The sequence below is a fragment of the Kogia breviceps genome, chromosome 14 (genome assembly GCF_026419965.1).
Source record: "Kogia breviceps isolate mKogBre1 chromosome 14, mKogBre1 haplotype 1, whole genome shotgun sequence".
NCBI classification, from domain to species: domain Eukaryota; kingdom Metazoa; phylum Chordata; class Mammalia; order Artiodactyla; family Physeteridae; genus Kogia; species Kogia breviceps.
The window spans coordinates 51,058,755-51,073,655 of NC_081323.1; positions in this window are offsets into that span (position 1 = coordinate 51,058,755).

A 14,901-nucleotide genomic window follows, 5' to 3' on the forward strand; every position below is an offset into this window, starting at 1 on the left:
GTGATTGGGAAAAAAATGCTTGATATAATTTCTATCCTCTTAAATTTGTTGAGACTTGTTTTGTGGCCCAGCATGTGATCTATCCTGGAGAATGTTCCATGTGCACTTGAAAAGAATGCATATTTTGCTGCTTTTGGATGTAATGTCCTGTAGTTATCTATTAAATCCAGCTGGTCTATTGTATCATTTAAGACCACTGTTGCCTTTTTGATTTTCTGTCTGGATGATCTGTCCATTGATGTAAGTGGGATATTAAAGTCCCCTACTATTATTGTATTATTGTTAGTTTCTTCCTTAATGTCTGTATTTGCTTTACATATCTAGGTGCTCCTGTATTGGATGCATATATGTTAAGGAGTGTAATATCCATTTCTTGTATTGATTCCTTTATTATTACCTAATGATTTTCTTGGTCTTTTGTTATAGCCTTTGTTTTAAAGTCTGTTTTGTCTGATATAAGTATTGCCACCCTTCTTGTCATTTCCATTTGCATGAAATATTTTCTTTTCATCCCCTTACTTTCAGTTGTGTGTGTGTGTGTCTTTGTCTCTGAAGTGAATCTCTTGTAGGCATGATATTGAAGGGCCTTGTCTTTTTTTTAAAAAAATCCAATCAGCAACCCTATGTCTTTTGAGTGCAGCATTTAGTCTACTAACATTTAAAACAATTATTGATGGGTCTTTACTTTTTGCCATTTTATTACTTGTTTTCCAGTTGTTTTTGTAATTCTTTTATTTGTTTCTTCTTCTTTTAGTTCTTCCAAACAAAGACAATTTTCTTTGGTAGTATGCTTATGTTCCTTTGTTTTTGCTTTTTGTGTATCTATCATACGTGCTTTTTTCTTTTGTATTTTTGAATTTTATTTTATTTATGTTTTTATACAGCAGGTTCTTATTAGTCATCAATTTTATACACAGCACTGTATACATGTCAATCCCAATCGCCCAATTCATCACACCACCCCCCCCCACCCACCTGCCACTTTCCCCCCTTGCTGTCCATATGTTTGTTCTGTACATCTGTGTCTCAATTTTTGCCCTGCAAACCAGTTCATCTGTACCATTTTTCTAGGTTCCACATATATGCGTTAATATACGATATTTGTTTTTTCCTTTCTGACTTACTTCACTCTGTATGACAGTCTTTAGACCCATCCATGTCTCAACAAATGACCCAATTTCTTTCCTTTTTATGGCTGAGAAATATTCCATTGTATATATGTACCACATCTTTATCCATTCATCTGTCGATGGGCATTTAGGTTGATTCCATGACCTGGCTATTGTAAATAGTGCTGCAGTGAACATTGGGATGCATGTGCCTTTTTGAATTATGGTTTTCTCTGGGTATATGCCCAGTAGTGGGATTGCTGGATCACATGGTAATTCTATTTTTAGTTTTTTAAGGAACCTCCATACTGTTCTCTATAGTGGCTGTATCAATTTACATTCCCACCAACAGTGCAAGAGGGTTCCCTTTCCTCCACACCCGTTCCAGAATTTGTTGTTTGTAGATTTTCTGATGATTCCCATTCTAATTGGTATGAGGTGATACCACATTGTAGTTTTGATTTGCATTTCTCTAATAAGTAGTGATGTTGAGCAGCTTTTCATGTGCTTCTTGGCCATCTGTATGTCTTCTTTGGAGAAATGTCTATTTAGGTCTTCTGCCCATTTTTGGATTGGGTTTTTTTTTTTTTTTTTTTTTTTTTTTTTTTGGTGGTACGTGGGTCTCTCACTGCTGTGGCCTCTCCTGTTGCAGATCACAGGCTGCAGACACGCAGGCTCAGCAGCCATGGCTCATGGGCCCAGCTGCTCCGCGGCATGTGGGATCCTCCCGGACCAGGGCATGAACCCGTGTCCCCTGCATCGGTAGGCAGACTCTCAACCACTGCGCCACTAGGGAAGCCCTGTTTTTTTAAAATATTGAGCTGCATGAGCTGTTTATATATTTTGGAGATTAATCCTTTGTCTGTTGATTCATTTGCAAATATTTTCTCCCATTCTGAGGGTTGTCTTTTGGTCTTGTTTATGGTATCCTTTGCTGTGCAAAAGCTTTTAAGTTTCATTAGGCCCCATTTGTTTATTTTTGTTTTTATTTCCATTACTCTAGGAAGTGGATCAAAAAAGATCTTCCTGTAATTTATGTCAAAGCGTGTTCTTCCTATGTTTTCCTCTAAGAGTTTTATAGTGTCTGGTCTTACATTTAGGTCTCTAATCTATTTAGAGTTTATTTTTGTGTATGGTGTTAGGGAGTGTTCTAATTTCATTCTTTTACATGTAGCTGTCCAGTTTTCCCAGCACCACTTATTGAAGAGACTGTCTTTTCTCCATTGTACTTCCTTGCCTCCTTTGTCATAGATTAGTTGACCATAGGTGCGTGGGTTTATCTCTGGGCTTTCTATCTTGTTCCATTGGTCTATGTTTCTGTTTTTGTGCCAGTACCATATGGTCTTGATTACTGTATCTTTGTAACATAGTCTAAATTCAGGGAGTCTGATTCCTCCAGCTCCATTTTTTTCCCTCAGGACTGCTTCAGGGTCTTTTGTGTCTCCATACAAATTTTAAGATTTTTTGTTCTAGTTCTGTAAAAAATGTCATTGGTAATTTGATAGGGATTGCATTGAATCTGTAGATTGCTTTGGGTAGTATAGTCATTTTTCACAATATTGATTCTTCCAATCCAAGAACATGGTATATCTCTCCATCTGTTTGTATCATCTTTTTTTGTGTGTGTGGTTATAACATCTTTATTGGAATATAACTGTTTTACAATAGTGTGTTAGTTTCTCCTTTACAACAAAGTGAATCAGTTATACATATACATATGTTCCAATATCTCTTCCGTCTTGCGTCACCCTCTCTCCTACCCTCCCTATCCCACCCCTCTAGGTGGTCACAAAGCACAGAGGTGATCTCCCTGTGCTATGCGGCAGCTTCCCACTAGCTATCTAATTTACATTTGGTAGTGTATATATATCCCTGCCACTCTCTCACTTCCTCACAGCTTACTCTTCCCCCTCCCCATATCCACAAGTCCATGCACTAGTAAGTCTGTGTTTTATTCCCATCCTACCACTAATCTCTTCATAACACATTTTTTTTTCTTAGAGTGCATATATATGTGTTAGCATACGGTATTTGTTTTTCTCCCTCTGACTTACTTCATTCTGTATGACAGACTCCAGGTCTATCCACCTCATTACAAATAACTCAGTTTCATTTCCTTTTATGGCTGAGTAATATTCCATTGTATATATGTGCCACACCTTCTTTATCCATTCATCTGTTGATGGACACTTAGGTTGCTTCCATGTCCTGGCTATCATAAATAGAGCTGCAACGAACATTTTGGTACATGTCTGTTTATGAATTATGGTTTTCTCAGGGTATATGCCCAGTAGTGGGATTGTGGGGTCATATGGTAGTTCTATTTGTAGTTTTTTAAGGAACCTCCATACTGTTCTCCATAGTGGCTGTATCAATTTACATTCCCACCAGCACTGCAAGAGGGTTCCCTTTTCTCCACACCCTCTCCAGCATTTATTGTTTCTAGAGTTTTTGATGATGGCCAATCTGACCGGTGTGAGATGATATCTCATTGTAGTTTTGATTTGCATTTCTCTAATGATTAATGATGTTGAGCATTCTTTCATGTGTTTGTTAGCAATCTGTATATCTTCTTTGGAGAAATGTCTATTTAGTTCTTCTGCCCATTTTTGGATTGGGTTGTTTGTTTTTTTGTTATTGAGCTGCATGAGTTGCTTATAAATTTTGGAGATTAATCCTTTGTCAGTTGCTTCATTTGCAAATATTTTCTCCCATTCTGAGGGTTGTATTTTGGTCTTCTTTATGGTATCCTTTGCTGTGCAAAAGATTTTAAGTTTCATTAGGTCCCATTTCTTTATTTTTGTTTTTATTTCCATTTCTCTAGGAGATGGGTCAAAAAGGATCTTGCTGTGATTTATGTCATAGAGTGTTCTGCCTATGTTTTCCTCTAAGAGTTTGATAGTGTCTGGCCTTACATTTAGGTCTTGAACCCATTTTGAGTTTATTTTTGTGTGTGGTGTTAGAGAGTGTTCTAATTTCATACTTTTACATGTAGCTGTCCAGTTTTCCCAGCGCCACTTATTGAAGAGACTGTCTTTTCTCCACTGTATATCCTTCCCTCCTTTATCAAAGATAAGGTGACCATATGTGTGTGGGTTTATCTCTGGGCTTTCTATGCTGTTCCATTGATCTATATTTCTGTTTGTGTGCCAGTACCATACTGTCTTGATTACTGTAGCCTTGTAGTATAGTCTGAAGTCAGGGAGCCTGATTCCTCCTGCTCCATTTTTTGTTCTCAAGATTGCTTTGGCTATTCGGGGTCTTTTGCGTTTCCATACAAATTGTGAAATTTTTTGTTCTAGTTCTGTAAAAAATGCCAGTGGTAATTTGATAGGGATAGCATTGAATCTGTAGATTGCTTTGGGTAGTAGAGTCATTTTCACAATGTTGATTCTTGCAATCCAAGAACAGGGTATATTTCTCCACCTATTTGTATCATCTTTAATTTCTTTCATCAGTGTCTTATAGTTTTCTGCATACAAGTCTTTTGTCTCCTTAGGTAGGTTTATTCCTAGATATTTTATTCTTTTTGTTGCAATGGTAAATGGGAGTGTTTTCTTAATTTCACTCTCAGAGTTTTCATCATTAGTGTATAAGAATGCCAGAGATTTCTGTGCATTAGTTTTGTATCCTGCTACTTTACCAAATTCATTGATTAGCTCTAGTAGTTTTCTGGTAGCATCCTTAGGATTCTCTATGTATAGTATCATGTCATCTGCAAACAGTGACAGCTTTACTTCTTCTTTTCCTATTTGGATTCCTTTTATTTCTTTATTTACTCTGATTGCTGTGGCTGGAACTTCGAAAACTAGGTTGTGGTGAGAGTGGGCAACCTTGTCTTGTTCCTGATCTTAGTGGAAATGGTTTCAGATTTTCACCATTGAGAATGATGCTGGCTGTGGGTTTGTCATATATGGCCTTTATGATGTTGAGGAAAGTTCCCTGTACGCCTACTTTCTGCAGAGTTTTTATCATAAATGGGTGTTGAATTTTGTCAAAAGCTTTCTCTGCATCTATTGAGATGATCATATGGTTTTTCTCCTTCAGTTTGTTGATATGGTGTATCACGTTGATTGATTTGTGTATATTGAAGAATCCTTGTATTCCTGGAACAAACCCCACTTGATCATGGTGTATGATCCTTTTAATGTGCTGTTGGATTCTGTTTGCTAGTATTTTGTTGAGGATTTTTGCATCTATGTTCATCAGTGATATTGGTCTGTAATTTTCTTTTTTTGTAGTATCTTTGTCTGGTTTTGGTATCAGGGTGATGTTGGCTTCATAGAATGACTTTGGGAGTGTTCCTCCCTCTGCTATCTTTTGCAAGAGTTTGAGAAGGATAGGTGTTAGCTCTTCTCTAAATGTTTGATAGAATTCGCCTGTGAAGCCATCTGGACCTTGGCTTTTGTTTGTTGGATGATTTTTAATCACAGTTTCATTTTCAGTGCTTGTGATTGGTCTGTTCATATTTTCTATTTCTTCCTGGTTCAGTCTCGGCAGGTTGTGCATTTCTAAGAATTTTTCCATTTCTTCCAGGTTGTCCATTTTATTGGCATACAGTTGCTTGTAGTAATCTCTAATAAGCTTTTGTATTTCTGCAGTGTCAGTTGTTACATCTCCTTTTTCATTTCTAATTCTATTGATTTGAGTCTTCTCCCTTTTATTCTTGAGGAGTATGGCTAATGGTTTATCAATTTTATTTATCTTCTCAAAGAACCAGCTTTTACTTTTATTGATCTTTGCTATTGTTTCCTTCATTTCCTTTTCATTTATTTCTGATCTGATCTTTATGATTTCTTTCCTTCTGCTAAATTTGGGGGTTTTTTGTTCTTCTTTCTCTAACTGCTTTAGGTGCAAAGTTAGGTTGTTTATTTGAGATGTTTCCTGTTTCTTACGGTATGATTGTATTGCTATAAACTTCCCTCTTATAACTGCTTTTGCTGTATCCCATAGGTTTTGGGTCATCGTGTCTCCATTGTCATTTGTTTCTAAGGACTTTTTGATTTCCTCTTTGATTTCTTCAGTGATCACTTCGTTATTAAGTAGTGTATTGTTTAGCCTTCACGTGTTTGTATTTTTTACATATCTTTTCCTGTAATTGATATCTAGTCTCATAGCGTTGTGGTCGGAAAAGATACTTGATATGATTTCAATTTTCTTAAATTTGCCCAATATATGATCTATCCTGGAAAATGTTCCATGAGCACTTGAGAAAAATGTGTATTCTGTTGTTTTTGGATGGAATGTCCTATAAATATCAATTAAATCCATCTTGTGTAATGTATCATTTAAAGCTTGTGTTTCCTTATTTATTTTCATTTTGGATGATCTGTCCATTGGTGACAGTGGGGTGTTAAAGTCCCCTACTATGATTGTGTTACTGTCGATTTCTCCTTTTATGGCTGTTAGTATTTGCCTTATGTATTGAGGTGCTCCTATGCTGGGTGCATAAATATTTACAATTGTTATATCTTCTTCATGGATCGATCCCTTGATCATTATGTAGTGTCCTTTTTTGTCTCTTGTAATAGTTTTTATTTTAAAGTCTATTTTGTCTGATATGAGAATTGCTACTCCAGCTTTCTTCTGATTTCCATTTGCATGGAATATCTTTTTCCATCCCCTTACTTTCAGTCTGTATGTGTCCCTAGGTCTGAAGTGGGTCTCTAGTAGACAGCATATATATGGGTCTTGTTTTTGTATCCATTCAGCCAGTCTGTGTCTTTTGGTGGGAGCATTTAATCCATTTACATTTAAGGTAATTATCGATATGTATGTTCCTATTACCATTTACTTAATTGTTTCGGGTTGTTCTTGTAGGTCTTTTCCTTCTCTTGTGTTTCTTGCCTAGAGAAGTTCCTTTAGCATTTGTTGTAGAGCTGGTTTGGTGGTGCTGAACTCTCTCAGCTTTTGCTTGTCTGTAAAGGTTTTAATTTCTCCATCAAATCTGAATGAGATCCTTGCTGGGTAGAGTAATCTTGGTTGTAGGTTTTTTTCCTTCATCACTTTAAATATGTCCTGCCACTCCCTTCTGGCTTGTAGAGTTTCTGCTGAAAGATCAGATGTTAACCTTATGGGGATTCCCTTGTGTGTTATTTGTTGTTTTTCCCTTGATGCTTTTAATATGTTTTCTTTGTATTTAATTTTTGACAGTTTGATTATTATGTGTCTTTGCGTGTTTATCCTTGGGTTTATCCTGTATGGGACTCTCTGTGCTTCCTGAACTTGATTGGCTATTTCCTTTCCTATATTAGGGACGTTTTCAACTATAATCTCTTCAAATATTTTCTCAGTCCCTTTCTTTTTCTCTTCTTCTTCTGGGACCCCTATAATTCGAATGTTGGTGCGTTTAATGTTGTCCCAGAGATCTCTGAGACTGTCCTCAGTTCTTTTCATTCTTTTTTCTTTATTCTGCTCTGCAGTAGTTATTTCCACTATTTTATCTTCCAGGTCACTTATCCGTCCTTCTGCCTCAGTTATTCTGCTACTGATCCCATCTAGAATATTTTTCATTTCATTGATTGTGTTGCTCATCGTTACTTGCTTACTCTTTATTTCTTATAGGTCCTTGTTAACTGTTTGTTGCAATTTGTCTATTCTATTTCCAAGATTTTGAATCATCTTTACCATCATTATTCTGAATTCTTTTTCAGGTAGACTGGCTATTACCTCTTCATTTGTTAGGTCTGGTGTGTTTTTATCTTGCTCCTTCATCTGCTGTGTGTTTTTCTGTCTTCTCATTTTGCTTATCTTACTGTGTTTGGGGTCTCCTTTTTGTAGGCTGCAGGTTCGTAGTTCTATCTGTTTTTGGTGGCTGTCCCCAGTGGCTGAGGTTGGTTCAGTGGGTTGAGCAGGTTTCCTGGTTGGGGGGACTAATGCCTCTGTTCTGGTGGATGAGGCTGGATCTTGTCTTTCTGGTGGGCAGGTCCACGTCTGGTGGTGTGTATGGGGATGTTGGTAGCCTTATTATGATTTTAGGCAGCCTCTCTGCTAATGGATGGGGCTGTAGACCTGACTTGCTCTTTGTTGGATATAGGGTGTCCAGCACTGTTCGTTGCTGGTCCTTGAGTGAAGCTGGGTCTTGGTGTTGAGATGGGGAACTCTGGGAGATTTTCGCCGTTTGATATTACGTGGAGCTGGGAGGTCTCTTGTGGCCCAGTGTCCTGAGGTTGGTTCTCTCACCTCAGAGACACAGCCCTGGTGCCTGGCTGGAGTGACAAGAGCCCTTAATCCACACGGCTCAAAATAAAAGGGAGAAAAAATAGAAAGGAAAGAAAAGGAAGGAAGGAAGGAAAGAAGGAAGGAAGGAAGGATGAAATGAAGGAAGGAAGAAATGAAGGAAAGAAGGAAGGAAGGAAGGAGGAGAGGAAGAAAGGGAGGAAGGAAGAGAGGAAGGAAGGGAGGAAAGAAGGGAGGAAGGAAGGGAGAAAGGAGGGAAGAAAGGAAGGAAGAAAGGAAGAAAGAAAGGGAGAAGACAAAATAAAGTATAGTTATTAAAATAAAAAATAATTATTAAGAAGAAAAATTTCTATTAAAAAAAAAACAAGAAAAACGGGTCAGTCTAACCCTAAGACAAATGGTGAAAGCAAAGCTATACAGACAAAACCTCACACAGCAGCACACACATACACACTCACAAAAAGAAAAAAGGGGAAAATAATAGTATATCTTGCTCCCAAAGTCCACCTCCTCAACTTGGGTGATTCGTTGTCTATTCAGGTTTTCCACAGATTCAGGGCACTTCAAGTTGATTGCGGAGCTTTAATCTGCTGCTTCTGAGGCTGCTGGGAGAGACCTCCCCCTCTCCTCTTTGTTCGCACAGCTCCTGGGGTTCAGCTTTGGACTTGGCCCCGCCTCTGTGTGTAGGTCGTCCAAGGGCGTCTGCCCTTCGCTCAGACAGGACAGGGTTAAAGGAGCAGCTGATTCGGGAGCTCTGGCACAGGCTGGGGGGAGGGAGGGGCACGGATGCGGGGCGAGCCCGCGGCGGCAGAGGCTGGCGTGACGCTGCACCGGCGCGAGGCGCACCGCGCGTTCTCCTGGGGAAGCTGTCCCTGTATCCCGGGACCCCGGCAGTGGCGGGCTGCACAGGCTCCCGGGAGGGGCAGTGTGGAGAGTGACCTGTGCTCGCACACAGGCCTTTTGGTGGTGGCAGCAGCAACCCTAGTGTCCCACACCCGTCTCTACTGTCCGTGCCTACAGCCGTGGCTCGCACCCGTTTCTGGAGCTCCTTTACGCGGTGCTCTTAATCCCCTCTCCTCACGCCCGAGGAAGCAAAGAGGCAAGAAAAAGTCTCTTGTCTCTTTGGGAGCTCCGCGCCCGTTTCTGGAGCTCCTTTAAGTGGCGCGCTTAATCCCCTCTCCTAGCGCCCCTGGAAGCAAAGAGGGAAGAAAAGGTCTCTTGCCTCTTCAGCAGCTCCAGACTTCAACCGGACTCCCTCCCGGCCAGCCATGGCGCCCTAACCCCTTCAGGCTCTTTTCACTCTGCCAACTCCAGACCTTTCCCTGGGATCTGACCGAAGCCCGACCCTCAGCTCCCGGCCCCTGCCTGCCCCGGTGGGAGAGCAGACAGCCTCTCAGGCTGGTGAGTGCCAGTCGGCACCGATCCTCTGTGCAGGAATCTCTCCGCTTTGCCCTCCGCACCCTGTGGCTGCGCTCTCCTCCCCGGCTCCGAAGCTTCCCCCTCCGCCACCCGCAGTCTCCGCCCGCGAAGGGGCTTCTAGTGTGTGGGAACCTTTCCTCCTTCACGGCTCCCTCCCACTGGTGTAGGTCCCGTCCCTATTCTTTGTCTCTGTTTATTCTTTTTTCTTTTGCCCTACCCAGGTACGTGGGGAGTTTCTTGCCTTTTGGGAGGTCTGAGGTCTTCTGCCACCGTTCGGTGGGTGTTCTATAGGAGAAGTTCCACGTGTAGATGTATTTCTGATGTCTCTTTGAGGAGGAAGGAGATCTCCGCGTCTTACTCTTCCGCCATCTTGAAGCTCTCCCTCTGTATCATCTTTAATTTCTTTCATCAGTGTCTTATAGTTTTCTGCATACAGGTCTTTTGTCTCCCTAGGTAGGTTTATTCCTAGGTATTTTAGACTTCTTGTTGCAATGGTAAATGGGAGTGTTTACTTAATTTCTCTCTCAGATAGTACATCATTAGTGTATAGGAATGCAAGAGATTTCTGTGCATTAATTTTGTATCCTGCAACTTTACCAAATTCATTGATTAGCTCTAGTAGTTTTCTGGTGACATATTTAGGATTCTCTATGCATAGTATCATGTCATCTGCAAACAGTGACAGCTTTACTTCTTCTTTTCCAATTTGTATTTATTTTTCTTCTGATTGCCATGGCTAGGACTTCCAAAACTATGTTGAATAATAGTGTTGAGAGTGGACATCCTTGTCTTTTTCCCGATCTTAGAGGAAATGCTTTCAGTTTTTCACCATTGAGAATGTTGTTTGCTGTGGGTTTGTCATATATGGCCTTTATTATGTTGAGGTAGGTTCCCTCTATGCCCACTTTCTGGAGATTTTATCATAAATGTGTGTTGAATTTTGTCAAAAGCTTTTTCTGCCTCTATTGAGATGATCATTTGGTTTTCCTCTTCTATTTTTTAATATGGTGTATCACATTTATTGATTTGTATATATTGAAGAGTATTTGCATCCCTGAGATAAATCCCACTTCATCATGGTGTATGATCCTTTTAATGGGTTATTGGATACTCTTTGCTAGTATTTTGTTGAGGAGTTTTGCATGTATATTCATCAGTGATATTGGTCTGTAATTTTCTTTTTTTTGTAGTATCTTTGTCTGGTTTTGGTATCAGGGTGATGGTGGCCTCATAGAATGAGTTTGGGAGTGTTCCTTCCTCTGTAATTATTTGGAAGAGTTTGAGAAGGATGGGTGTTAGCTCTTTAAATGTTTGGTAGAATTAACCTGTGAAGCCATCTGGTTCTGGACTTTTGTTTGTCGGAAGATTTTAAATCACAGTTTCAATTTCATACATGTGATTTGTCTGTTCATATTTTCTATTCATTCCTGATTCAGTCTTGGAAGGTTATACCTTTCTAAGAATTTGTTCATTTCTTTGTGGTGGTCCATTTTATTGGCATAGAGTTGCTTGTAGTAGTCTCTTAGGTTGCTTTGTATTTCTGCTGTGTCTGTTGTAACTTCTCCTGTTTCATTTCTACTTTTATTGATTTGAGTCCTCTCCCTCTTTTTCTTGATGAGTCTGGCTAATGGTTTATCAATTTTGTTTATCTTCTCAAAGAACCAGCTTTTCGTTTTATTGATCTTTGCTATTGTTTTCTTTGTTTCTATTTCATTTATTTTTGCTCTGATCTTTATGATTTCTTTCCTTCCGTTAACTTTGGGTTTTGTTTGTTTTTCTTTCTCTAGTTCCTTTAGGTGTAAGGTTAGATTATTTATTTGAGATTTTTCTTGTTTCTTGAGGTAGGCTTGTATAGCTATAAACCTCCCTGTTAGAACTGCTTTTGCTGCATCCCATAGGTTTTGGATCATCGTGTTTTCATTGTCATTTGTCCCTAGGTAATTTTTTATTTCCTCTTTGATTTCTTCAGTGATCTCTTGGTTATTTAGTAATGTATTGTTTAGCCTCCATGTGTTAGTGTTTTTTTACTTTTTTTCCCCTGTAATTCATTTCTAATCTCATAGTGTTGTGGTCAGAAAAGATGTTTGATATGATTTCAATTTTCTTAAATTTACTGAGGCTTGATTTGTGACCTGAGAAGTGATCTATCCTGGAGAATGTTCCATGTGCACTTGAGAAGAAAGTGTAATCTGCTGTTTTTGGATGGAATGTCCTATAAATATCAATTAAATCTATCGGGTGTATTGTGTCATTTAAAGCTTCTGTTTCCTTATTTATTTTCATGTTGTTTGATCTGTCCATTGGTGTAAGTGAGGTGCTAATGTTCCCCACTATTATTGTGTTACTGTCAATTTCCTCTTTTATAGTGGTAAGCAGTTGCCTTATGTATTGATGTGCCCCTATGTTGGGTGCATATATATTTATAATTGTTATATCTTCTTCTTGGATTTATCCCTTGATTGTTATGTAGTATCCTCCTTTTTCTCTTGTGTCATTTTTTATTTTATTTTATTTTATTTTATTTTTTTCATTTTTTATTTTAAAGTCTATTTCATCTGATATGAGTATAGCTACTCCAGCTTTCTTTTGATTTCCATTTGCATGGAATATCTTTTTCCATCCCCTCACTTTCAGTCTGTATGTGTCCCTAGGTCTGAAGTGGGTCTCCTGTAGACAGCATATATATGGGTCTTGTGTTTGTATCCATTCAGCAAGACTGTGTTTTGGTAGGAGCATTTCATCTATTGATATGTATGTTCCTATGACCATTTTCTTAATTGTTTTGGGTTTGTCTTTGTAGGTCCTTTCCTTCTCTTGTGTTTCCCACTTAGAGAAGCATTTGTTGTAGAGCTGGTTTGGTGGTGCTAAATTCTCTTAGCTTCTGGTTGTCTGTAAAGATTTTGATTTCTCCATCAAATCTGAATGAGATCCTTGCCAGGTAGAGTCATCTCAGTTGTAGGTTCTTCCCTTTCAGCACTTTAAGTATATCATGCCACTCCCTTCTGGCTTGTAGAATTTCTGCTAAGATATCATCTGTTAACCTTATGGGTGTCCACTTGTATGTTATTTGTCATTTTTAGCTTGCTGCTTTCATTAATTCTTTGTCCTTAAATTTTGCCAATTTGATTACTCTGTGTCTTTGCGTGTTTCTCCTTGGGTTTATCCTGTATGGGACTCTCTGTGCTTCCTGGACTTGGGTGGCTGTTTCCTTTCCCATGTTAAGGAATTTTTCTACTATAATCTCTTCAAATATTTTCTCTGGTCCTTTCTCTCTCTCTTCTTCTGGAACCCCTATAATGCTAATGTTGTTGCATTTAATGTTGTCCCAGAGGTCTCTTAGGCTGTGTTCATTTCTTTGCTTCTCTTTTCTTTATTCTGTTCCACAGCAGTGAATTCCACCATTCTGTCTTCCAGGTCACTTATCCGTTCTTCTGCATCAGTTATTCTGCTTTTGATTCCTTCTAGTGTAGTTCTCATTTCAGTTATTGTATTGTTCATCTCTGTTTGTTTGTTTTTAATTCTTGTAGGTCTTTGTTAAACATTTCTTGCATCTTCTCAATCTTTGCCTCCATTCTTTTACCGAGGTCCTGGATCATCTTCACTATCATTATTCTGAATTCTTTTTCTGGAAGTTTGGCTATCTCCACTTCATTCAGTTGTTTTTCTGGGGTTTTATATTGTTCCTTCATCTGGTACATAGCCCTCTGTCTTTTCATCTTGTGTATCTTTCTGTGAATGTGGTTTTTGTTCCACAGGCTGTGGATTATACTTCTTCTTGCTTTTGCTGTCTGCTCTCTGGTGGATGAGGCTATCTAAGAGGCTTGTGCAAGTTTCCTGATGGGAGGGACTGGTGGTGGGTAGAGCCGGGTGCTGCTCTAGTGGGCCGAGCTCAGTAAAACTTTAATCTGCTTGTCTGCTGATGGGTGGGGCTGGGTTCCCTCCCTGTTGGTTGTTTGGACTGAGGCAACCCATAACTGGAGTCTACCTGGCTCTTTGGTGGGGCTAATGGTGGACTCTGGAAGGGCTCACACCAAGGAGTATTTCCCAGATGTTCTTCTGCCAGTGTCCTTGTCCTCACGGTGAGCCACAGCCACCCCCCACCTCTGCAGGAGACCCTCCAACACTAGCAGGTAGTTCTGGTTCAGTCTCCTATGGGGTCACTGCTCCTTCCCCTTCATCCCGATGAGACCATTACTTTGTGTGTGCCCTCCAAGAGTGGAGTCTCTGTTTCCCCTAGTCCTGTCAAAGTCCTGCAATCAAATCTCACTAGGCTTCAAAGCCTGATTCTCTAGGATTTCCTCCTCCTGTTGCCGGACCCCCAGGTTGGGAAGCCTGATGTGAGGCTCATAACCTTCACTTCAGTGGGTGGACTTCTGTGGTACATGTGTTCTCCAGCTTGTGAGTCGCCCACTCAGCAGTTACAGGATTTGATTTTATTGTGATTGCTCCCCTCTTACTGTCTCACTGTGGCTTCTCCTTTGTCTTTGGATGTGGGGTATGTTTTTTGGTGAGTTTCAGTGTCTTCCTGTCAATGATTGTTCAGCAGTTAGTTGTGATTCCGGTGCTCTCACAAGAAGGAGTGAGTGCACGTCCATCTATTCTGCCATCTTGCTCCTGCTTTCCCCTACATAGCTGTATTACTTTTAATATGAAAAAAGCCAGGAGAAAGTGCATGTTAATTAACATTTCCTTGTGAAGTGTTATTTTGTGATTTAGATTTTGTGAAAAATAAGTGACAGAAAAGCAAAAAATATGTGACACCTCCTTCACATATTTTCACATCCTGTCAAACCACACAAGGTTTCACTTAGCTGAAACTGGTTCAGAGGAACAATGTCTCTGTTTAATCAAATCCTTCAGAATGTATGTGGTGGTGGGGCAGGGGAGAGAGAGGGACAGAGGAAGAATATGGGAGGAAAGGGGAGGGGAGAGGATTGAGGGTGGTTGTGGGTTGTAGCTGATGCCTGCAGAATTCTTGGGACAGGGCCTGGCACATGTAGGCACTTAATAAACATCTCTTACTGGTCCATTCCTCTCACACCAAATACCTGGAGCCAGATGAGCTCTGAAATTTGTTGGATTTTAGAAAGGTAACACAGGGTATATTCCACATACTATGAACTGCTCCCAGCAGGTATTTATTCAGTGTGTAAATATTCATACGAAGTGGGATCACCTGACCATTATATGTTTG